Below are 27,061 nucleotides of genomic sequence, written 5' to 3'. Positions count from 1 at the left end.
TTTTTCTTGGTTGACCTATACATCTTACAAACAGTCACAAGAAATCTTGAGAGCATGGGAATGGCACCCTGTTATTATTTCTTACACCAGATAACATTTCTCTGTGCATGAGAAGTTTGCACAGAACTCCAGGTGTCTGCAGTAAATAAGCGCCTAATCTCTGGGGTGGCGGGACAGACAGCTATGTTTGCAAGCAAACCCTCAAGGACTGAGGCAGCTCCCAGAGCTGTGTCCTTCAGACAAAGGACCCCGTTCTCACGGGCAGCTCCCCGCATCTCCCCCTTTCTTTTTATATAGGCACACACTTATGTTCTTTTAACCACAGAGCATTTTAATAGATGGAAGCCTTTATCATCCATAGATTATCAATCAGTTTTTTAATTAAACAAGGTGCAAGAAATAAAACAGTTATGGACTGACCCTCCCAGTCCACCGGTTGGAGAAGGGGAGGGTCAGGAAAATAAGCCCAGTAAGCATTTGAATATTTTTCAGAATTTGCAGTATTAATCTGATTTAAGATAATTAATAAGGTTATCAGGAAGCTTAAAGGCGATATCGAATCACCCTGTACAGCAACATGATTTTGTGCCTCTCGCATCAATGTCTGAAGTTGTTGCTGAGATGGTAATTCATCATGTTCTTGAATCGTCAATCTCCTCATCTGGTTTACTAGAGATCATCTCCGCCGTGCGTACCAACCTTTCTGGCAGCCAGTGCGGTGCTTCAGCATCCTGTGGGAAAACACAAACATGCCCTTGTCCCCAGATTAGTACAGGACCTGGTCCATACCATTTTTCCCACAAGTGGATCTTTCTAAAAGACTTTAGGTCTTATTGTTTGTGCATCAAAGTTCCAAAATCGCTGTGCTGTTGAATGGCCACTTATATTCAATTGTAAAAAAATTAGAACAAGTAAAGCATGGTTTAGAGAGTTGGAGGGGGTATTGGGATTCAATTCCCCCTTCTTTAGTTTTTGTAATTGATGTTTGAGAGTTTGATGTGCCCATTTAATAATTCCTTGACCTTGAGGATTATAAGGGATACCTGTTTTATGTGAGATAGACAATTGTGTACAAAATAGTTGAAATTTTTTTTCAATGTATCCTGGACCATTGTCTGTTTTTATGGTCTTAGGGGTTTCCATAACAGCAAAACATTTAATGTAATGAGCTATACAATGTTTGTTAGCTTTTCTGGATTGTAGAGAGGCATGTAAAAAACTGGAGAAGGTGTCAATAGTAACATGAACAAATTTTTGTTTACCACATTTAGGAATATGGGTAACATCTATTTGCCATATATCGTTTGGCAACAATTTTTGAGGATTAACTCTATAATGGGGGACGTTAAAAAATTGAGGACATGTTTGACATTGTTTAACAATCTGTCTGGCAGCTTCTTGGGTAATATCAAACTGAAGTCTTAAGCTATTACTGTTTTGATGGTGTAAGCTGTGGGAAGTTTTTGCCATTTGTTCCAATGAAGGAAATATCATACGTGTAGCTTTGTCAGCCAAAGCATTGTCTTGTGTTAAAGGTCCAGGAAGTCCAGAGTGAGCACGAATATGACCAAAATAGCATTTATTAACTTTGGAGCAAATTAAATGTATATCACGAAAACGAGTTTGGATAGTAGAATTTAGGGTACCAATAAATGGAACAGTCTCAATAGTGTTTAAGGCTCTTATGATATATAGACTGTCAGAATATAAATTAAACGGAGCAGAAATTTGTAATAGAGCCTGAAAAACGGCAAATAGTTTTACTTTTTGAGCAGACTTATAATTAGTATGCCAGGTGGCAGTATTGTCCTATATAATCAAACTAGCTATTCCATTAGAAGAGCCATCAGTAAATACAGTTAGGGCATCAGCAAGGGGCTGAGAAACAACGGACTTTGGGGAAGAGAAATTGGTGATAGTGAGCAAATTGCAAAATTTTATCTGAGGGATAATGATTACCAAGCCGTCCACTAAAACCAGCTAAGGCAATAACCCAATTTAGCCAACACCATTCCCGCCTGCTCATCGCCTATCATTTTACTAATTGTCTCAAGCAGGCGGGCAACAAAATCCTGATATGGTTTATCTGGCCCCTGGCGAATTTTAGATAAATCTTTGGTCTTTTTATCAGAATTTGGAAGCTTTTTCCATGTTCGTAGAGCCGCAGCACTAATCTGAGGATAGGCTCCAGGCAAATAATTAAGTTGATTATTAATGTCTCGATAATCTCCCTCTTCCACCATCATTTCATAAGTGGTGTTTAGCCCCTGTTGTCAATTGATATCGGCTGTGATCCCACACTGTTCAGCAAACTCAGATTTCCATAATAAATAATCTCTTCCAGATAAACAAGCCCGAGCAACCTGTTTTTAATCATTAGGTGGCAGATTTTGATTTCTTAAAGCCTCTATAATAGTCTGAGTAAACAGCGCAGTCGGGCCGTATTGTGCACAAGCCATTTTTAATTCTTTTAGTTGTTTAAAGGGTAGCAGTTTATAATACCTCTATTGTTCAGCATTTTCAAATACTGGATAGATTCCTGAAAACCCGGGAATATGTTCTCCTTCTTCATTAGCTCGCTTAATCGCTTGTTGAAGAGGAGATAATAATATCTCACTTCTAATTTTTATGTTTTCACTGGGCAAAAAAGCAGGGATAGATATAAGCTCTCACGGTTCTACGAAAGGTGGAGGTGGATTGAGCCCAGCAAGAACCGAGGGAGGATATGCTGGAGGCACAGGCTGGCTGGAGTGGGAGTCTCCCTGTGCATCCTTTTTTACTGGTATAACAATCTTTTGAATTAAATTTTCCAGCTGTTTTTCGGAAAGCCCTGAATGTTTTAATTCCCCCTTTTCCGAGGGGGATTGTATGTTAACCATCATCTCCCAAGGCATACCCTCTCTATGGTACTGAGTTGCTTGTTCATTTAACTCTTTCTGTTCATCAGAGCTTAACACATCATCACTCCCTCCAGCCTTACAAGCTGTTCCCTCAGGCACAGCATAAAGCACCTCAGGTGGAGGGGCGGAAGGCTCTGCAACTTCGGGTTTTGTGGAATCCCTGAGAGCCGTTTGAATTTTATGTCCCTCATGTTCAGGATCCAGACAGTCTCTCTCTCTCTTTTTTTTTTTTTTTTTAATTTTATTTTATTTGTAAACTTTACAATATTGTATTAGTTTTGCCAAACATCGAAATGAATCCATCACAGGTATACCCATGCTCCCCATCCTGAACCCTCCTCCCTCCTCCCTCCCCATAACCTCCCTCTGGGTCGTCCCAGTGCACCAGCCCCAAGCATCCAGTATCGTGCATCAAACCTGGACTGGTGACTCCTTTCATACATGATATTATACATGTTTCACTGCCATTCTCCCAAATCTCCCCACCCTCTCCCTCTCCCACAGAGTCCATAAGACTGATCTATACATCAGTGTCTCTTTTGCTGTCTCGTACACAGGGTTATTGTTACCATCTTTCTAAATCCCATATATATGCATTAGTATACTGTATTGGTGTTTTTCTTTCTGGCTTACTTCACTCTGTATAATAGGTTCCAGTTTCATCCACCTCATTAGAACTGATTCAAATGTATTCTTTTTAATGGCTGAGTAATAATCCATTGTGTATATGTACCACAGCTTTCTTATCCATTCATCTGCTGATGGGCATCTAGGTTGCTTCCATGTCCTGGCTATTATAAACAGTGCTGTGATGAACATTGGGGTACACGTGTCTCTTTCCCTTCTGGTTTCCTCAATGTGTATGCCCAGCAGTGGGATTGCTGGATCATAAGGCAGTTCTATTTCCAGTTTTTTAAGGAATCTCCACACTGTTCTCCATAGTGGCTGTACTAGTTTGCATTCCCACCAACAGTGTAAGAGGGTTCCCTTTTCTCCACACCCTCTCCAGCATTTATTGCTTGTAGACTTTTGGATCGCAGCCATTCTGACTGGCGTGAAATGGTACCTCATAGTGGTTTTGATTTGCATTTCTCTGATAATGAGTGATGTTGAGCATCTTTTCATGTGTTTGCTAGCCATCTGTATGTCTTCTTTGGAGAAATGTCTATTTAGTTCTTTGGCCCATTTTTTGATTGGGTCATTTAATTTTCTGGAATTGAGCTGTAGGAGTTGCTTGTATATTTTTGAGATTAGTTGTTTGTCAGTTGCTTCATTTGCTATTATTTTCTCCCATTCTGAAGGCTGCCTTTTCACCTTGCTAATAGTTTCCTTTGTTGTGCAGAAGCTTTTAAGTTTAACTAGGTCCCATTTGTTTATTTTTGCTTTTATTCCCAGTATTCTGGGAGGTGGGTCATAGAGGATCCTGCTGTGATGTATGTCGGAGAATGTTTTGCCTATATTCTCCTCTAGGAGTTTTATAGTTTCTGGTCTTACATTGAGATCTTTAATCCATTTCGAGTTTATTTTTGTGTATGGTGTTAGAAAGTGTTCTAGTTTCATTCTTTTACAAGTGGTTGACCAGATTTCCCAGCACCACTTGTTAAAGAGATTGTTTTTAATCCATTATATATTCTTGCCTCCTTTGTCAAAGATAAGGTGTCCATATGTGTGTGGATTTATCTCAGGGCTTTCTATTTTGTTCCACTGATCAATATTTCTGTCTTTGTGCTAGTACCATACTGTCTTGATGACTGTGGCTTTGTAGTAGAGCCTGAAGTCAGGCAGGTTGGTTCCTCCAGTTCCACTCTTCTTTCTCAAGATGGCTTTGGCTATTCGAGGTTTTTTGTATTTCCATACAAATTGTGAAATTATTTATTCTAGGTCTGTGAAAAATACCATTGGTAGTTTAATAGGGATTGCATTGAATCTATAGATTGCTTTGGGTAGTATACTCATTTTCACTATATTGATTCTTCCAATCCATGAACATGGTATATTTCTCCATCTATTAGTGTCCTCTTTGATTTCTTTCACCAGTGTTTTATAGTTTTCTATATATAGGTCTTTAGTTTCTTTAGGTAGATATATTCCTAAGTATTTTATTCTTTCCATTGCAATGGTGAATGGAATTGTTTCCTTAATTTCTCTTTCTGTTTTCTCATTATTAGTGTATAGGAATGCAAGGGATTTCTGTGTGTTGATTTTATATCCTGCAACTTTTCTATAATCATTGATTAGTTCTAATAATTTTCTGGTTGAGTCTTTAGGGTTTTCTATGTAGAGGATCATGTCATCTGCAAATAGTGAGAGTTTTACTTCTTCTTTTCCAATTTGGATTCCTTTTATTTCTTTTTCTGCTCTAATTGCTGTGGCCAAAACTTCCAAAACTATGTTGAATAGTAATGGTGAAAGTGGGCACACTTGTCTTGTTCCTGATTTTAGAGGAAATGCTTTCAATTTTTCACCATTGAGGATAATGTTTGCTGTGGGGTTGTCATATGTAGCTTTTATTATGTTGAGGTATGTTCCTTCTATTCCTGCTTTCTGGAGAGTTTTTATCATAAATGGATGTTGAATTTTGTCAAAGGCTTTCTCTGCATCTATTGAGATAATCATATGGTTTTTATTTTTCAATTTGTTAATGTGGTGTATTACATTGATTGACTTGCGGGTATTGAAGAATCCTTGCATCCCTGGGATAAAGCCCACTTGGACATGGTGTATGATCTTTTTAATGTGTTGTTGGATTCTGATTGCTAGAATTTTGTTAAGGATTTTTGCATCTATGTTCATCAGTGATATTGGCCTGTAATTTTCTTTTTTTGTGGGATCTTTGTCAGGTTTTGGTATTAGGGTGATGGTGGCCTCATAGAATGAGTTTGGAAGTTTACCTTCCTCTGCAATTTTCTGGAAGAGTTTGAGCAGGATAGGTGTTAGCTCTTCTCTAAATTTTTGATAGAATTCAGCTGTGAAGCCGTCTGGACCTGGGCTTTTGTTTGCTAAAAGATTTTTGATTACAGTTTCAATTTCCGTGCTTGTGATGGGTCTGGTAAGATTTTCTATTTCTTCCTGGTCCAGTTTTGGAAAGTTGTACTTTTCTAAGAATTTGCCCATTTCTTCCACGTTGTCCATTTTATTGGCATATACTTGTTGATAGTAGTCTCTTATGATCCTTTGTATTTCTGTGTTGTCTGTTGTGATCTCTCCATTTTCATTTCTAATTTTATTGATTTGATTTTTCTCCCTTTGTTTCTTGATGAGTCTGGCTAATGGTTTGTCAATTTTATTTATCCTTTCAAAGAACAAGCTTTTGGCTTTGTTGATTTTTGCTATGGTCTCTTTTGTTTCTTTTGCATTTCTTTCTGCCCTAATTTTTAAGATTTCTTTCCTTCTACTAACCCTGGGGTTCTTCATTTCTTCCTTTGCTAGTTGCTTCAGGTGTAGGGTTAGGTTATTTATTTGACTTTTTTCTTGTTTCTTGAGGTATGCCTGTATTGCTATGGACTTTCCCCTTAGGACTGCTTTTAAAGTGTCCCATAGGTTTTGGGTTGTTGTGTTTTCATTTTCATTAGTTTCTATGCAAATTTTGTTTTCTTTTTTGATTTCTTCTGTGATTTGTTGGTTATTCAGCAGCGTGTTGTTCAGCCTCCATATGTTGGAATTTTTGATAGTTTTTCTCCTGTAATTGAGATCTAATCTTACTGCATTGTGGTCAGAAAAGATGCTTGGAATGATTTCTATTTTTTTGAAATTACCAAAGCTAGATTTATGGCCCAGGATGTGATCTATCCTGGAGAAGGTTCCATGTGCACTTGAGAAAAATGTGAAATTCATTGTTTTGGGATGAAATGTCCTATAGATATCAATTAGGTCTAACTGGTCTATTGTATGGTTTAAAGTTTGTGTTTCCTTGTTACTTTTCTGTTTAGTTGATCTATCCATAGGTGTGAGTGGGGTATTAAAGTCTCCCACTATTATTGTGTTATTGTTAATTCTCCTTTCATACTTGTTAGCATTTGTCTTACATATTGTGGCACTCCCATGTTGGGTGCATATATATTTATAATTGTTATATCTTCTTCTTGGATTGATCCTTTGATCATTATGTAGTGACCTTCTTTGTCTCTTTTCACAGCCTTTGTTTTGAAGTCTATTTTATCTGATATGAGTATTGCTACTCCTGCTTTCTTTTGGTCCCTATTTGCATGGAAAATATTTTTCCAGCCCTTCACTTTCAGTCCGTATGTGTCCCCTGTTTTGAGGTGGGTCTCTTGTAGACAACATATGTAGGGGTCTTGTTTTTGTATCCATTCAGCCAGTCTTTGTCTTTTGGTTGGAGCATTCAACCCATTTACATTTAAGGTAATTACTGATAAGTATGATCCTGTTGCCATTTACTTTATTGTTTTGGGTTCGAGTTTATACACGGTTTTTGTGTTTCCTGTCTAGAGAATATCCTTTAGTATTTGTTGGAGAGCTGGTTTGATGGTGCTGAATTCTCTCAGCTTTTGTTTGTCTGAAAAGCTTTTGATTTCTCCTTCATATTTGAATGAGATCCTTGCTGGGTACAATAATCTGGGCTGTAGGTTATTTTCTTTCATCACTTTAAGTATGTCTTGCCATTCCCTCCTGGCTTGAAGAGTTTCTGTTGAAAGATCAGCTGTTATCCTTATGGGAATTCCCTTGTGTGTTATTTGTTGTTTTTCCCTTGCTGCTTTTAATATTTGTTCTTTGTGTTTGATCTTTGTTAATTTGATTAATATGTATCTTGGGGTGTTTCACCTTGGGTTTATTCTGTTTGGGACTCTCTGGGTTTCTTGGACTTGGGTGATTATTTCTTTCCCCATTTTAGGGAAGTTTTCAACTATTATCTCCTCAAGTATTTTCTCATGGTCTTTCTTTTTGTCTTCTCCTTCTGGGATCCCTATGATTCGAATGTTGTAGCGTTTAATATTGTCCTGGAGGTCTCTGAGATTGTCCTCATTTCTTTTAATTCGTTTTTCTTTTATCCTCTCTGGTTCATTTATTTCTACCATTCTATTTTCTAATTCACTAATCGTATCTTCTGCCTCTTTTATTCTACTATTTGTTGCCTCCAGAGTGTTTTTAATTTCATTTATTGCATTATTCATTATATATTGACTCTCTTTTATTTCTTCTAGGTCCTTGTTAAACCTTTCTTGCATCTTCTCAATCTTTGTCTCCAGGCTATTTATCTGTGATTCCATTTTGATTTCAAGATTTCGGATCAATTTCACTATCATTATTCAGAATTCTTTATCAAGTAGATTCCCTATCTCTTTCTCTTTTGTTTGGTTTGGTGGGCATTTATCCTGTTCCTTTATCTGCTGGGTATTCCTCTGTCTCTTCATCTTGTTTAAATTGCTGAGTTTGGGGTGTCCTTTCTGTATTCTGGCAGTTTGTGGGGTTCTCTTTATTGTGGCATTTCCTCGTTCTGTGTGGGTTTGTAGAGGTGGCTTGTCAAGGTTTCTTGGTTAGGGAAGCTTGTGTCGGTGTTCTGTTGGGTGGAGCTGTATTTCTTCTCTCTCCTTTCGAAGACTTGGGTTGCTTTTCTTGGTGCCTGATGTCCTCTGCCAGCATTCAGAAGTTGTTTTGTGGAATTTACTCAGCGTTTAAATGTTCTTTTGATGAATTTGTGGGGGAGAAAGTGTTCTCCCCATCTTACTCCTCCGCCATCTTAGCTCCTCCCCCCAGACAGTCTCTTTTGAGAGTCCACAAAGAGAAAGCATCCACAGGGACACGATTGGGACCATGTAAGGAATAATACGTCTGTAATTGTTTTCCTACTTTTTTCAAAGTTTCCAGACTAACTGTTTTTTTCTCTGGAAACCAAGGAGAAACTTCCTTTATAAAAAGTAAAAACTTCTCTAGCTATAACTTATTTACATGAATTCCCCTACCTTTTAACATAGTTTTCAACATATGTACAAATAACTGGCGGCTATTGTCTTGTCCCATGATTTATTACTCTCGACAATAACACTCCCTGTCCTTTACTTTAATTAATTAGGAATTTTTTGTCACTTACCTCAGTCTTGGCGGGCAGCAGCTGTCATCATGCTCCGATTCCTGGGTCCCTGTTCAGGCGCCACCTGCTGGTGCCAGCCGGCAAAGTCAATCACATCCCAAGAACATGCACGGAGGGGCTGAGAAAGGAAACTACAGCAAGAGACTACAACAAAGATGGGGTCGAGAGGTTCAGACACGTCTCCACAAAGGGGAGCGGTCTGACACCGACTTTATTCAGCATCTTATATTTATACAGGAGAGCGTGAGAAAGACAAGACGGTTGACATTTTTTCTTGGTTGACCTATACATCTTACAAACAGTCACAAGAAATCTTGAGAGCATGGAATGGCACCCTGTTATTATTTCTTACACCAGATAACATTTCTCTGTGCATGAGAAGTTTGCACAGAACTCCAGGTGTCTGCAGTAAATAAGCGCCTAATCTCTGGGGTGGCGGGACAGAGAGCTATGTTTGCAAGCAAACCCTCAAGGACTGAGGCAGTTCCCAGAGCTGTGTCCTTCAGACAAAGGACCCCGTTCTCAAGGGCAGCTCCCCACAAGAAAAAGCAGAGGAACCAGAGATCAAATTGCCAACATCTGCTGGATCATGGAAAAAGCAAGAGAGTTCCAGAAAAACATCTAATTTTGCTTTATTGACTATGCCAAAGCCTTTGACTGTGTGGATCACAATAAACTGTGGAAAATTCTCAAAGAGATGGGAATACCAGACCACCTGATCTGTCTCTTGAGAAATGTGTATGCAGGTCAGGAAGCAACAGTTAGAACTGGACATGGAACAACAGACTGGTTCCAAATAGGAAAAGGAGTACGTCAAAGCTGTATATTGTCACCCTGTTTAATTAACTTATATGCAGAGTACATCATGAGAAATGCTGGGCTGGAGGAAGCAAAAGCTGGCATCAAGATTGCTGGGAGAAATATCAATAACCTCAGATATGCAGATGATACCACCCCTACGGCAGAAAGTGAAGAGGAACTAAAAAGCCTCTTGATGAAAGTGAAAGAGGAGAGTGAAAAAGTTGGCTTAAAGCTCAACATTCAGAAAACGAAGATCATGGCATCTGGTCGCATCACTACATGGGAAATAGATGGAGAAACAGTGGAAACTGTGTCAGACTTTATTTGGGGGAGCTCCAAAATCACTGCAGATGGTGATTGCAGCCATGAAATTAAAAGACACTTACTCCTTGGAAGAAAAGTTATGACCAACCTAGATAGCATATTGAAAAGCAGAGACATTACTTTGCCAACAAAAGTCCATCAAGTCAAGACTATGGTTTTTCCAGTGGTCATGTATGGATGCGAGAGTTTGACTATAAAGAAAGCTGAGCGCCAAAGAATTGATGCTTTCAAACTGTGGTATTGGAGAAGACTCTTGTGAGTCCCTTGGACTGCAAGGGGATCCAACCAATGCATTCTAAAGGAGATCAGCCCTGGGATTTCTTTGGAAGGAATGATGCTAAAGCTGAAACTCCAGTACTTTGGCCACCTCATGCGAAGAGCTGACTCATTGGAAAAGACTCTGATGCTGGGAGGGATTGGGGGGCAGGAGGAAAAGGGGACGACAGAGGATGAGATGGCTGGATGGCATCACTGACTCGATGGACATGAGTTTGAGTAACTCCTGGAAATGGTGATGCACAGGGAGGCCTGGCATGCTGTGATTCATGGGGTCACAAAGAGTCCGACACAACTGAGTGACTGAACTGAACTGAACTGATGAATTTATTGGACTTAAACATAAATAACATGAATATATAAGATGAATATAGCAATTTAATATTGCTCAGCTCAATGTTAAATTAAGCTTTATGTTTAAATGTTTTGTTTATCATATGAAGTGGAATTGTGAAAACTATGTTTTCACATTTCGTTGAAGTTTCACATTTTTTGTGAAATTATGTTATAATTTTCTTTACGCAGCACTACGATAGAAGACATTGTTACAATCATAAAAAAAAAAATCCATTATTACCTTTTCACTAAACATATTGATCTAGATACACTTTCATACTTTATACTGGAGAAGGCAATGGCACCCCAGTCCAGTACTCTTGCCTGAAAAATCCCATGTATGGAGGAGCCTGGTGGGCTGCATTCCATGGGGTTGCTAAGAGTCGGACATGACTGAGCAACTTCACTTTCACTTTTCACTTTCATTCATTGGAGAAGGAAATGGCAACCCACTCCAGTGTTCTTGCCTGGAGAATCCCAGGGAAGTGGGAGCCTGGTGGGCTGCCGTCTATGGGGTTGCACAGAGTCGGACACGACTGAAGTGACTTAGCAGCAGCAGCAGCATATTTTATACATAACTGTTTTACCCTTTCCTTCATTGCATTGGCTAGCACATTAATAATAACATTTAGTAAGAGTCACAATTGTCTTAATTTTAGTAGAAATGCCTATTGTTTCTTAATATATTAACCTTAATATATTCATGGTCATCTCTTTAACTCTTGAAATATTTATCCTGCTGTACTACCTATGCAGAGAAGGCAATGGCACCCCACTCCAGTACTCTTGCCTGGAAAATCCCATGGATGAAGGAACCTGGTAAGCTGCCATCTATGGGGTCGCACAGAGTCGGACACGACTGAAGCGACTTAGCAGCAGCATACTACCTATGATGCTGGATTTTTATGTGCATGATATCCTACATTTTAATCCAAAACATTCAGTTTTTCTTAATAAACATCTGGACTACTGAGTGTGTTGGAATTCCTACCTGGAGCAAATCCCTTCAAATCCAAAGCAGGCAGCACTGAAATCTGAGAATGGCCCATTGACCAGTGAGGATTTATCTTTCCAATATGGTCACCATAAAATAAGCATGAGTGAAGTCCTTAATCCACAAAGTGACAGATTATCTGCAATGGGTATTCTGGAGATAAAAGTATGATATGCTTCTATACACAATTTGTGGCCAAACACAACAATTTAGAAGTAACTGAATTCATCCTCTTGGGACTCACAGACAGTCCTGAGCTTCAGGCCCTACTTTGGGGGATATTTTTAGTGATTTGCTTAATTAATATCATGGGTAATCTTGGATTAATCATGCTAATTTGTGTCAGTCTTCAGCTTCGCACACCTATGTTTTATTTCCTTAGCCACCTAGCTTTTGTTGATTTTTGCTATACCTCCTCAGTCACTCCTAACACTGGTGAACTTCCTCCAATAAACTAAAAGAATATCCTTACTTGTTTGTGCCACTCAGTTGTTTTGCTTTATCATGTTTGTGGTTTGCAAATTTTATATGCTCTCAGTCATGGCTTATGACAGGTATGTGGCCATTTGTAATCCTTTACTCTATACCATTGTTTGAACAGAAGGGTCTGTATTCAGATGGAGGTTAGCACATATCTATATAGCTTTTCTGTGGGACTCCTACAAGCAGTTCTTACATTCCACTTATCTTTCTGTCATTCAAACATAATAAATCACTTTTACTGTGATGCTATCCCCTTGGTTGCCCTGGCCTGTCATGAAACCCATTACAAATAGATAAAAAAGCTGTTACTGTTCACACTTGCTGGGTTCAATATCTTTTTCTCTTTTTATCGTCCTTGTCTCCTATGTATTCATTCTATTTGCCATTCTAAGGATTAAACCAGCTGAAAGCAGAAAAAAGGCATTTTCTACTTGTGCTTCCCACTTGACTTCTATCACTATATTTTATGGTCTGATCATCTTCATGTATATGCAACCAGAAACAAGCCATTCCCTTGATACTGATAAAATACCTTCCATATTCTATATAGTGGTAATTCCCATGCTAAATCCTCTCATATACAGCCTGAGGAACAAGGAAGTAAAAATGCTTTGAAGAGAACTATGGCAAAAGTGTATTCTACTATAAAATAAGTGACTTATGTTTTAACTGAAAGCCTTCACATTTAGGAGGCAAAAAAAAAAAAAGTAAAAAACAAATAGTTTTTCTGCATGATCATACCTTTAGTAGCATGCTTTCTAACACTGCAATATTTAAAAAATGAAAGTGATAGTGTTAATCTCAGTCCTGTCCAACTCTTTTTGACTCCATTGACTGTAGCCCTCCAGGCTCCTCTGCCCAAGGAATCTTCCAGGCAAGAATATGGGAATGAGTTCCATTCCCTTCTCCCATGGATCTTCCTGATACAGGGATGAAACCAATTTCCCACATTGCCAGCAGATTCTTTACCATCTGAGCCACCAAGGGAAAGTTAATTAATTATTAATTAGTTAGTTAATTATTTATTAATTAGGAAGTTAATTAGTTAATTATTAATACAGAAGATACACTTATTTTCTAATTTTATTTTTTATTATTTTGTAAATTATAACTTCTGATAATGCTGAATATGCACTGGAAAGATTGATATTGAAGCTGAAGTTCCAATATTTTGCCCAACTGATGTGAAGAGCTGACTCACTGGAAAAGACCCTGATGCTTGTAAAGACTGAAGGCAGGAAGAGAAGGGAACGACAGAGGATGAGATAGTTGGATGGCATCATCGACTCAATGGATGTGAGTCTGAGCAAACTCCAGGAGATAATGAAGGACAGGGAAGCCTGGCGTGCTGTAGTCTATGGGGTCACAAAGGGTTGGACATGGTTAATGATTGAACTACAACAGCAATATTGAAAGATATAAGATTGAAATAAATTCAGTTGCAAACAGTGGTTTAAATTTTGTTTTGTAGATCACTTAAAATCTCTCTCTTTTTTTTTTTTTTTTCACAGCAGAATTTTTACTTGAATGCTTCAATTCAAAAAACTTACATGGTAAAAAAATATCATATCTTCTTTAGATTATTAAAGCAGCTTTCAACTATCAGAATGGTATAAAATACACTCATGCACACACACATACACAAACACACACACACACACACATAGAGTAAGAGGAATCTGAAAAGAACTGTTGATTCTGAAACTCTAACATGAACACTGATATCAACACTGACAGAAAATCTCACTTTAAAAGACTGAAACAGCAACTTGAATTTTAACAAGGAAGCATGTCCTTCTGCACAGAGTAAGATCTATGGCTCCAATAATAAAGTTAATTTGCTGATTTCAACTGAAGTTCTTTGGTCTTTAAAGAATGTCCTTGTTTGAGTAACATACACTTATGATTGTATGAAAACAATTACACTGAATATGTAAACTGCCTTGGAGAATATAACTATTTTAACAAGCAGAGGAACCAGAGATCAAATTGCCAAAATCTGTCAGATCATCAAAAAAGCAAGAGAGTTCCAGAAAAACATCTATTTCTGCTTTATTGACTATGCCAAAGCTTTTGACTGTGTGATCACAATACACTGTGGAAAATTCTGAAAGAGATGGGGATACAAGACCATCTGACCTGCCTCTTGGGAAACCTCTATGCAGGTCAGGAAGCAACAGTTAGAACTGGACATGGAACAAAAGACTGGTTCCAAATAGGAAAAGGAGTACGCCAAGGCTGTATATTGTCACCCTGCTTACTTAACTTATATGCATAGTACATCATTGGAAACACTGGGCTGGATGAAGCAGAAGCTGAACTCAAGATTGCTGGGAGAAATACCAATAACCTCAGATATGCAGATGACACCACCCTTATGGCAGAAAGTGAAGAGGAACTAAAGAGCCTCTTGATGAAAGTGAAAGAGGAGAGTGAAAAAGTTGGCTTAAAGCTCAACATTCAGAAAACGAAGATCATGTCATCTGGTCCCATCATTTCATGGGAAACAGATGAGGAAACAGTGGCTAAGTTTATTTTGGGGGGCTCCAAAGTCACTGCAGATGGTGATTGCAGCCATGAAATTAAAAGATGCTTACTCCTTGGAAGGAAAGTTATGACCAACCTAGATAGCATATTCAAAAGCAGAGATATTGCTTTGCTAACAAAGGTCCATCTAGTCAAGGCTATGGTTTTTCCAGTGGTCATTTATGGATGTGAGGGTTGGACTGTGAAGAAAGCTGAGTGCTGAAGAATTGATGCTTTTGAACTGTGGTGTTGGAGAAGATTCTTGAGAGTCCCTTGGACTGCAAGGAGGTCCAACCAGTCGATCCTAAAGGAGATCAGCCCTGGGTGTTCATTGGAAGGAATGATGCTAAAGCTGAAACTCCAATACTTTGACCACCTCGTGCGAACAGTTGACTCATTGGAAAAGACCCTGATGCTGGGAAGGACTGGGGGCAGGAGGAGAAGGGGACGACAGAGGATGAGATGGCTGGATGGCATCACCGACTCAATGGACATGAGTTTGAGTAAACTCCGGGAGTTGGTGATGGACAGGGAGGCCTGGTGTGCTGCCATTCATGGGGTCGCAAAGAGTCAGACACGACTGAGCGACTGAACTGAACTCAACTGAATGAGTACAATATATCTTTTCATTTATTTTGTCTTTAATTTTATTCACAAATGTCATAGATTTCTGAGAAAAGCATCTTTTTTGAAACTCTGAATCTATGTCAAAATAAAAGTTAAATGAGTCATCTAGCATTTGTTTTTTAATTTTAATTTAATGCTTTAATTGAACAATATCTTTTAACATATTTCTTATTTTGATGTTCCAATTCATAATCCTTTGTAACTTTAAAAGAACAGTAATACCTAAAAGCAAGTAATACCTAAATACCTCTTTGCCAGTAATACCTAAAAGCAATATATCTTTCCTTATGAAAATAAATAAAACAATCCATCTTTCCCAAAGTTTAGTTTAACCCAATTGCCTTTTGCTTTATAAGGGCTTATTACTAAGATTGTATTTTTCATTTGTTACAAACTGTTACAAAACAATATACCATAGCTTTTTAGAAATTTTTATTTTATTTTTTAATATTAATTTATTTATTTTAATTGGAGGTTAATTACTTTACAATATTGTATTGGTTTTGCCATATATCAACATGAATCCACCACATGTATACATGTGTTCCCCATCCTGAACCCCGCTCCCTCCTCCCTCCCCATACCATCCCTTAGAAAACTTTAAATAAGCAACCTAGATGTCCATCAGCAGATGAATGGATAAGAAAGCTGTGGTACATATACACAATGGAGTATTACTCAGCCATTAAAAAGAATACATTTGAATCAGTTCTAATGAGATGGATGAAACTGGAACCTATTATACAGGGTGAAGTAAGCCAGAAAGAAAAACACCAATACAGTATACTAACGCATATATATGGAATTTAGAAAGATGGTAACAATAACCCTGTGTACGAGACAGCAAAAGAGACACTGATGTATAGATCAGTCTTATGGACTCTGTGGGAGAGGGAGAGGGTGGGGAGATTTGGGAGAATGGCAGTGAAACATGTATAATATCATGTATGAAAGGAGTCGCCAGTCCAGGTTTGATGCACGATACTGGATGCTTGGGGCTGGTGCACTGGGACGACCCAGAGGGAGGGTATGGGGAGGGAGGAGGGAGGAGGGTTCAGGATGGGGAACACAGGTATACCTGTGGTGGGTTCATTTTGATATTTGGCAAAACTAATACAATATTGTAAAGTTTAAAAATAAAATAAAATTTAAAAAAAAAGAAAACCCTGAAAAAAAATTTTTTAAATGACTGTATATTTGTTAATAACTTTATGATTAGCCTTAAAATTACAACCACAATAATGAATATATCAAAGTCTGTTCTCAAATATTCAACTCTTTTAAGTTAGGAGGATAAATAGAGCTCTTTTAGATTCTATTTCATTACTTCATGTTTGGAAGTAAAGTACTTTGCAGGCATGGCAGAGTAAAACCAACCTCTGTATCCATTGTATCATTCTTATTCTGCCTGAAGTGTTTCCTGGCCCAAGCAGAGAAGTCTTTAATCATAGCCACCACCTGTCAGATTCCTAGTCACTTCCACAGATTCCACTGTGCCTGCATCACTATGTACCATGTGCTATGTACTCCTAAGACAGGTCTTCTGAAGTATGTTTCAAGATATTATAGACTCATGGTGATGATCTATAAAATGTGATTCAAAGCTGAAATAAAATTTAAAAATGGTTAATGATACAGTCTCTTGCTTGAAGGCACAATTCCCTTTAGCACAAAAGGAACTGACATGTTTACATTCTTTATATATTGAGGTAACATTGGTTTATAATATTATATAAGTTTCAAGTGTACAACATTATATTTCAACATCTGTATACATACAGTACAAGGAAAGGGAGATTTTATATATATATATATATATATATATATATATGCCTGCATGTGTGCTCAGTTGTTTTAGTCGTGTCTCTTTCTGACCCCATGGACTGTAGCCCACCAGGCTCCTCTGTCCATGGGATTCTCCAGTCAAGAATACTGGAGTGGATTGCCATTTCCTCCTCCAGGGGATCTTCCCAACATAGGGATCGAATCCATGACTCCTGCATCTCCTGCATTGCAGGCATATTCTTGAACACTAGAATAGGGACCCCTCTCCAGTATTCTTACCTGGAAAATTCCATGGACAGAGGAGTCTGGTGGATTACATTCCATGGGGTTTCAAAGAACCAGACACAACTGAGCATGCGTACACACAATCACAAGATTCAAAAAAACAGGGTGAGGTCAATCTTGATATAAACCTCAAACATGCTATTCAGGATCCAACCCAAGTCCCCCCAAATTTTACCCAATTTGTAGTATATTTGTGAAAGGCAGATGCCTTTTCACCTGAAATTTTTTCAGTGACCTTCCCTGTTGCCTCATGGCATTAATCCAGTACATCAGGATATGTTAGATTGCAGGGGCTTCACCTTAGCCCATTTGGAGAAAGTCTAAGACAAATTTATCAGCAACCACTACTTCCTTCCACTGTCTGTGGCCACAGATCTCTCTGTATGCAACTTTCCATGTGGCAGGCTAAACAGCTAGGCCATTGGCAACAACCCAGGAACCAAAAATACAATAATTAATACATAGCAAGTTGTTTTTTTTTTTTCCCCCAAGGAATTCAGAATGTTTCATTTAAAAGAAGCTCCTGGCTAAGACTCTCTGGACACCAGCATCTCCTTGAGGATGAGTGGGTCCTCCCTGAGGATGGGTGGGCCCTCCCTAACCCTGCAGACAGGGCGGCTTCAGGAGGGGTCATGCTCAGGGATGGTTGTTGGCTGTGGGCTCTGAGTATTGCCATTCTTCCTCAGTCTGTGTGCCATCCCTTCCTCCCATGGGAGACCACTAGTGGACCAGCATGTGCTGGGCATGGCCTGGAAGATTCCAGTTGACAAGCTGACCGACTCTGTGCTTAGACATGGTCAGACTGTTATCCAGGCTAGCCTTAGAGACTCCTGGTACAGGCTCCTGACGGACTCATTGGTTGGGACGCTGTCTCCACTGGCCATGTGTGCTCACTAGAGAGGCCTGGTGCAGCCCGAGGGCACATCCTCTTGGGTGCCTTTGTCCAAACCTCAGTCAGCTCCCAACTCATAGAATTTTGTTTCTCACTCTTCCTTGACTCTTTCCCTTTGTTTCATTACAGAAATAATCTCACCCTATATCACAGAAAGATTCTTTCTTATTTGGGACAGAAAAGGACAGGTTCAAAAACATGATTATAAAATTCATCTCTGATATCACAGGATGGAGAGCCTATTGAAAAAGAGAGGTGTGGAGAGAAGTATCTAACTGTCTTTTGCTGTTTTGACCAGTTACAGCTTTCCAGCTTCACCACTTTGTCTCATTTTAGTCCATAACTGGAGTAAGGAACCCACTGCTCCATCTTTTGCAAAAGATTCAAACTATATAAGTATTTTCTTGCACATGGGAATCCTCACTCAGTCCCACTCACTCATCACAATAAAAAACCTCAAACCCCATAGCCATTGCTGGCTCCTCCTAGCCATATTTTCAGATCAGATTGGGAGTTCACCTTCCTCTCCCTAGAAAGCCCTATTATGTGAACAAAACTCTTAATATCTTTTCTTCTTAGATGTGCGGTATCATCTGGCTGGCCATCTAAAGCAAGTACACATATATTTATCTGAAATGTAAATTGACCTATGTTTTATATGTTTTGTCTTCTAGATACTGAAGACAAAGAAATGAATACTTTTAATCTTTGCAGCTGAACTGAAATGTCAATCATAATATTGATTTGAACATGAATCTCAGAAGGAAGGAATGAAAGTTACTTATTGGGAAATTCATTTTTATCCAATTGTTTACAAAAACTGCTACCAAATACAAGGCCCATAGATGTAACACTTATCTTAAATAAATTCATAATTTTAATATAAAGCCAATGTGACAGACTTCAAAGCAAATAATCAAAGCAGACATAGCAACTAATCAGGTTGTTCTCCCAAAAGAGATCATGAAAATATTCCTTTACTTTAGATCTTTAACTAAACATAGATGAAAAAATGATCTACCATTTCAAGGGAAATAATTTTCCCCCCAGTTACTAAACATTAAATAATTATGTTCATGTATGTATGTATAATTATATTGTTTTCAACCTTTATTAAAAAGAATGTAGTACAAAAAGAAATCTACCCAAGGGACTACATACATAAAATACAAAGTTGTCTCATAAATACCCAGGTAATTTTAAATGTTACTGGCCTCACAAAGATTCCTGAAATAGTTCAGGCACACTGAACTATTTAGGGGTTTGTTGTTGAACTGAATGATGACATATTGAATATTGAAAGGCATTAGGTAGTAGAAAAATATGCTCAATCCCCTTTTTGGAGGAAGGAATTTGGACTTACAAAAATATAACTTTATCCATTTAATCATTTAGGGATAATTATTTTGAACTGTGGTGTTGGAGAAGACTCTTGAGAGTCCCTTGGACTTCAAGGAGATCCAACCAGTCCATTCTGAAGGAGATCAGCCCTGGGATTTCTTTGGAAGGAATGATGCTTAAGCTGAAACTCCAGTACTTTGGCCACCTCATGCAAAGAGTTGACTCATTGGAAAAGACTCTGATGCTGGGAGGGATTGGGGGCAGGAGGAGAAGGGGACGACAGAGGATGAGATGGCTGGATGGCATCACTGACTCAATGAACGTGAGTTTCAGTGAACTCCGAGAGTTGGTGATGGACAGGGAGGCCTGGTGTGCTGCGATTCATGGTGTCGAAGAGTCGGACACAACTGAGCGACTGATCTGATCTGATTGACCATCTTCTGTATACTAGGTACAGTTGGAGGTAAAGATTAAATTGAATATGAAATAGAAATATTATTGCTTGCCAAAAGGAGTTCAAGCTTCAGATCAGATCAGTCACTCAGTCGTGTCCGACTTTTTGCAACCCCATGAATCGCAGCACGCCAGGCCTCCCTGTCCATCACAAACTCCCAGAGTTCACCGAGACTCACATCCATCGAGTCAGTGATGCCATCCAGCCATCTCATCCTCTGTCGTCCCCTTCTCCTCCTGCCCCCAATCCCTCCCAGCATCAGAGTCTTTTCCAATGAGTCAGCTCTTTGCATGAGGTGGCCAAAGTACTGGAGTTTCAGCTTTAGCATCATTCCTTTAGAATGTGTTATAGACATATTAATAGTTGTCTTCAGTATAGTGTGGTGAATATTATGAAGGAATCAGTGGCTGCAAGAATGTATATATGAGGAGGACTTAAACTCCCTTGAAATTCTCTAAGAGGAAGTGATTTAATAGAGTAGAGAAAATTAAGTAAAAGGAAAATCAGGCAAATAAAAACAATGATGGCAGAGGAAAAGTGTTCTAGGAGGAGAATAAAGGATGTACAAAATTCTGTCTCATATTTAAATTTGGAATACTTGTGACATAGAAACTAGATTAAAAAAAATAAAAAATGTTTCAGGAGGTGCCTGATCTGAGATGCAGAAATTTTCAAGGGCTATGTTAGCCATGAGAAAGAACTTGAAATTTATCCAAACGGCAATGGGAAGATACTGAAGGGTTTCATCAGGACAAAATAAGAATAAAGTTTCTGTAAAATCTCATATAAGCTGAAAACTGAGGAACAGAGAAAAATAAGACAGATTAGAGGCAAGACTAAAAGTAAAAAAAAAAAAAAAAAAAAAAGGCATCATTGTGCTTGGACCAATAAAGCAATATATATGACAAGATTTGAAAATTGTGTGAGGGATAAAATTGTTAGTCTTGTCATTGTTTAGTCTCTCAGTCACAAAGGAGCCGAATTCCCAAGCAAGAATACTAGAGTGGGTTGCTATTTCCTCCTCCAGCAGATCTTTCCAACACAGGGATTGAATGCGCATCTACTGTGTCTCCTGCATTGACAGGTGAATTCTTTATCAGTAGTAGGGGGGCAAATTGAACATTGGCATGAGGATCAGGAAAGCATAGTAAAAGAAATTGCTCTCTGATTTGGAGAGCAAATGGATAATGACACTGTTCATTGCGACTCTTTGTGACCCCCATGGACTAGAGCCAACCAGGCTCCTCTGTCCATGGAATTCTCCAGGCAAAAAAATACTATAGTGGGTTTCCATTTCTTCCTCCAGGGGATCTTCCCAACCCAGGGATCGAACCTGTGTTTCTTATGTCTCCTGCATTGACAGGCAGATTCTTTATCACTAACACCATCTGGGAAGACCATTCATTGCTCTAGAAAATGTATATGCCAAGTCTTGGGTTTTGGGTCCCATGTGCAGAAATATCAAGTTGTTTTCTGTGTGTAATACTTTGATAAATATCTAAATGGTAATTTCTGAGAGATATTTAGTTGTATAAAACTGGAGCAGAAAGAGGTAGTTGGAAAAATAATTTATTAATAGATTTGTTCATAATCAGCATATAGATGCCTATTGAGCACATAGGATTGGATAATTGATCAAGAAGGTGCCAAAATGAGAGGAAGGAGCTTTGGAGAGAACATGAAGAACATGCCATCTAAAGCATAGTAATAGAAACAGACTCCAAGACTGAGGATCAAAATAAACAAACTCAGAAGACTGCTTTGCTTTAGAACTCAAACTTGTATTCAATCGAGTTCAGTGCTACAGTGCTGCCAAAAAATACAGGTTTTATTGAATTCAAAAATAGGGAAGTAGATAATAAACATGCTCAGGAATTTTTTTGTTTTAATGAGAAAGATAGGTGGATTACACCTTGTTAAGTTATAAATGGAGCTTCCAGGATGGCACTAGTAGTTAAATAGTCTGCCTGTCAGTGCAGGAGACATAAGAGATGCAAGTTACATATCTGAGTTGTGAAGATCCCTTGGAGTATGAAATGGTAACCCACTCCAATATCTTTGCCTGGAAAATTCCATGGACAGAGGAGCCTTGTGGCCTACAATCCGTTGGATCACAAAGAGCCACTCTAATGGCAGAAAGTGCTTCTTGATGAGAGTGAAAGAGGAGAGTGAAGAAGCTGGCTTAAATCTCAACATTCTAAAAACTAAGATCATGGCATCCAGTCCCATCATTTCACGGCAAACAGAAGAGGAAAAAGTGGAAACAGTGACAAATTTTACTTTCTTGGACTCCAAAATCACTGCTAATGGTGACTACAGCCTTGAAATTAAAAGATGCTTGCTTCTTGGAAGAAAAGCTATGGCACATCTAGGCGGCATATTAAAAAGCAGAGAAATTACTTTGCCAACACAGGTCTGTATAGTCAAAGCTATCATTTTCCAATAGTCATATATGGATGTGAGAGTTGGACCATAAAGAAGGCTGACCACCGAAGAACTGATGCTTTCAAATTGTTGTGCTAGAGAAGACTCTTGAGAGTCCCATGGGCTGCAAGATCAAGCCAGTCAATCCTAAAGGAAATTAACCCTGAATATTCACTGGAAAGACTTATACTGAAGTTGAAGCTGCAATAATTTGGCAACCTGATGCAAAGAGCAGCCTCACTGATAAAAACCCTGATACTGGAAAGATTGAGGACAGGAGGAGAAGAGGGCGAGATAGGATAAGATGTTTTGATGTCATCAATGACTCAAAGGAAATGAATTTGAGCAAACTCTGGGAGATAGTGAAGGACAGGGATGCCTGGCATGTTGCAGTCCATGGGGTCACAAAGAATCAGACACAACTTAGCAACTGAAAATAGTTATATATTTGAGAAGTTGGGGACAGATACCTGTTCCAATAAGTTTGGTTGAAAACTGGTGATGGGGACAGAAAGAGAAAGGAGTAACCAAGATAAGTTTTCAAGGGGATGTAAATCCAAATTTAACGTGGGAGGAGCTTTTATATTTATTTTATCATGTTTTTTACTGTCCTGAAAATCTATAAGGTGCATGTAAAGTAACCTGAGAAAATACAGTGATAAAGGAAAATCATGTTAACTTATATTCTGCCCTGTTAAGAAAGGATGGGAACAAATTCAATTGTACCAGTTTTTGAGCACTGAGAAGCCACCTTGGGTTTATATAAATTTTCTGTGAAGTGAGGTTCCTCTAAATTCTGTCCAAATGCTCTTCACTTGGGACCATTTGATACTTCAAGATAGAGCTTAAAAACATATATCTTAATTACTTAAAAACATTTTACAATCTGGAAAATTGTTCACTGGTGTGTATTTTCCCAAAAGATAGCCAGAAAATTTCACAATGCCATTTTCCTAAATATAAATATTATGTATATATTGAAAAAAAATAGAATATGAAGAAAAAACAAGGTGAAGAAACTTTTACGATTATACCAAACTGGTTCCCTAAAGATACATACTGTTAGTATTTTGATTTTTTACTTATACTTTCCATGCTTGATTTTGCTTATTTTTAATATTCTTATGAAATGATAAAATGACAGTTCTGTGAAAGAAATATACAACTTAAGAAATTATGTTAATGTATTTTCTATCAAAGCCACTTTGTATCCTGAATGCTCTTTTTTGTTTCTTTAAAGAAAAGCACAACACAGTCTTTGCTATTGTATTGATTATAAAATTTTAATTGAAATTCTCTCTTTCTTCTTTCACAGCTTCTTAGTGGAATTTCCACCTGGACCAAATGTTTTTACAGTAAATTCACAATAAATCTACACATAATTCAGGGTGCTTATCAAGATTCTACTTTAACTGAATTTAGCATGACAGCCTGAAGTGCCAGGGCTGCCTTCTCACACTTAATCATTCCTTTCAGAGTCAAGATTATTCAGAGCATGTGATCTGGTGGGATTTACTATAGAATTGCTTATTTCATGGCAGAAAGCAATCGTTCAGTGGTTACTGAGTTCATCCTTTTGGGCCTCACAGATAACCCAGAGCTTCAATTCATTTTCTTTTGCATTTTATTGTTAATCTACTTGATTACTGCCTTGGGCAATCTTGGTTTTATTGTGCTAATACAAGTGAGTCCTCAACTTCACACACCCATGTATTTTTTCCTCTGTCATCTGGCTTTTGTGGATTTTTATGGTTCCTCCACCATCACACCAAACAAGCTTATAAACACTTTTCATGAAATTAAAAGTGTATCACTTTATGCATGTGCCACTCAAGTGTGTTGCTTTATCACATTTTCAGCTTGGGAATTGTTAATGCTGTCTGCCTTGGCTTATGATCAGTATGTGGCCATATGTCACCCTTTACTCTATGTAGTTCTTATGCCTAGGAAACTCTGCATCCAAATGGTCACTGGCTCTTATATTTATGGATTCCTGGTGGGATTCATACAAGCAGTAGCTACATTCCACATGGCTTTCTGTGCCCCTAATGTGATCAATCAGTTCTACTGTGATGATGTTCCCTTGATCACTCTGGCCTGCTCTGATACCCAAGTCAAAGAGCTGATGTTATTAGCCCTGCAGGATTCAATGTCTTCTGTTCTCTTATCATTGTACTCATATCCTATGTATTCATCATCTTTGCCATCGTAAGGATCCGTTCTGCTGTAGGGAGACAGAAAGCCTTTTCTACCTGCACCTCTCACCTGTTTTCTATTGCTATGCATTATGGGTCCCTCAGTTTTATGTACCTGAAGCCCAGATCAAGCCACTCACTATATAAAGACAATTTTGCCTCCGTTTTCTATACTGTGGTGATTCCTATGCTAAACCCATTGATCTACAGCTTGAGGAATTGGGAGGTAAAAAATGATTTGAGAAAGATTATTGAAAAGATGTATTTGAATAAAAAATAAGAATTGTGTTGTTACTAAAGAAATGCTGGGTATAGTTTTCAGTTCAGTTCAGTCTCTCAGTCATGTCCAGCTCTTTGCAACCCCATGAACCACACCACACCAGCCCTCCCTGTCCATCACCAATTCCCAGAGTTTACCCAAACTCATGTCCATTGAGTTGGTGATGTCATCCAACCATCTCATACACTGTCGTCCCCTTCTCCTCCCGCCCTCAATCTTTCCCAGCATCAGGGTCCTTTCCAATGAGTCAGCCTCTTTGCTCAGGTAGCCAGAGTATTGGAGTTTCAGCTTCAACATCAGTCCTTCCAATGAACACCCAGGACTCATCTTCTTTAGGATGGACTGGTTGTATCTCCTTGCAGTCCAAGGGACTCTCAAGAGTATTTTCCAACACCACAGTTCAAAAGCATCAATTCTTTGGCACTCAGCTTTCTTTATAGTCCAACTCTCACATCCATCCATGACTACTGGAAAAACCATAGCCTTGACTAGACGGACCTTTGTTGGTAAAGTTATGTCTCTGCTTTTAAAAATGCTCTCTAGGTTGTTCATAACTTTCCTTCCAAGGAGTAAGCATCTTTTAATTTCATGGCTGCAATCACCATCTGCAGTGATTTTTGGAGCCCAAGAAAATAAAGCCAGCCACTGTTTCCCCATGTATTTCCATGAAGTGATGGGACCATGAGCTAAGTTTTCTGAATGTTGAGTTTTACGCCAACTTTTTTACTCTCACTTTCATCAAGAGGCTCTTTAGTTCTTCTTCACTTTCTGCCATAAGGGTACAGATTTAGGACATTTTAAATCAAGACTTGTACAATGATTCAGTATCAATAGGCAGAGAAGCCTTTGGCCTTTGTGGCTCAGTTTGCTGATGTCTTATTTCCTCCTTGAAAATAGATATTTTCCTATTTTAACTTACACATAGTAGATATAACAAATATTTTAATGGTCAAATTCTAAGAAAGAGATAGAAACTATCCGTTCTCTTTGAACATAAAATGCTTTGTCAATAGAGATGAAAAATAAAGCACTTTAAAATCATAATTTTGCCTCATTTCTCTCTAATATTGAGGATTTTAGCTATCTTGAGAGACACAAGCTATGCAAATAGTATAAACACCATGTAAATTTTTTCCTTCAGGTTGAACCAAAGTTAAATATGATATGTTGCTTGGTTAAAATGTTTTGGTTTTAAAATGTCCATAAAATGAAGTTATTATCTTTACAGTGTTACATGTATATGGTCAGACATTTTTTAAAAGGCTTTATTTTTTAGAGAAGTTTTATGTTTACAACAAAATTGAAGAGAGATGCAGAGCTTTATCTTATACCCCCTTACTGTCACAGATACATAACCTCCCAGTTATCAACACCACTCACCAAAGTGGCAGAGAAGGCAATGGCAACCCACTCCAGTACTCTTGCCTGGAAAATCCCATGGACAGAGGAGCCTGGTGGGCTGCAGTCTGTGGGTTCGCTGAGTTGGACAGGACTGAGCGATTTCACTTTCACTTTTCACTTTCATGCATTGGAGAAGGAAATGGCAACCCACTCCAGTGTTCTTGCCTGGAGAATCCCAGGGAAGGGGAAACCTGGTGGGCTGCCGTCTATGGGGTCGCACAGAGTCGGACACTACTGAAGCGACTTAGCAGCAGCACCAAAGTGGTGCACTTGTTACAATAGATGAATCTTCATTGATGTATCTTAATCATGCAGTGTCCATAATTTACCTTAGGTTTCACCCTAGATATTGTGCATTTTGTGATTCTGGACAAATGTGTAATGATTTAATCCATCATTGTACTGTTGCACAGAGGATTTTCATTGCCCTAAGCATCCTCTCTGCTCTGTTCATTCATCTCATCCCCACTGCCCTCACCCATGGCAAACATGGATTTTCTGATCATCTCTCATGTTTTGCCTTCTCCAGAATGTCATAGAGTTGTAATTATATAATACATAGCCTTTTTTGGTTGTCTTTTTTCACTTAGCAACATGCATTTAAGGTTCCTCTGTGTCTTTTCATAGCTAATAGCTCATTTCTTTTTAGCTTGGAATAACATTCCTTTATCTGGATGTACCAAAGATT

At 38.5% G+C, this 27,061-nt stretch overlaps 3 pseudogenes; 2 read left to right on the top strand and 1 right to left on the bottom strand.

The window, feature by feature from the left end:
• Nucleotides 1-1,970: 1,970 nt before the first annotated feature.
• Nucleotides 1,971-11,735, bottom strand: LOC113884418 (annotated as a pseudogene).
• Nucleotides 11,736-11,847: 112 nt separating this feature from the next.
• On the top strand, nucleotides 11,848-12,778 carry LOC113884417 (annotated as a pseudogene).
• A 6,827-nt stretch (nucleotides 12,779-19,605) lies between these two features.
• On the top strand, nucleotides 19,606-24,972 carry LOC113884313 (annotated as a pseudogene).
• Nucleotides 24,973-27,061: the final 2,089 nt, after the last annotated feature.

The sequence above is a fragment of the Bos indicus x Bos taurus genome, chromosome 26 (genome assembly GCF_003369695.1).
Source record: "Bos indicus x Bos taurus breed Angus x Brahman F1 hybrid chromosome 26, Bos_hybrid_MaternalHap_v2.0, whole genome shotgun sequence".
Classification (NCBI taxonomy): Eukaryota; Metazoa; Chordata; class Mammalia; order Artiodactyla; family Bovidae; genus Bos; species Bos indicus x Bos taurus.
Note: the sequence above shows the minus strand (reverse complement) of the source record. Positions and strands in the feature narration are given on the sequence as shown.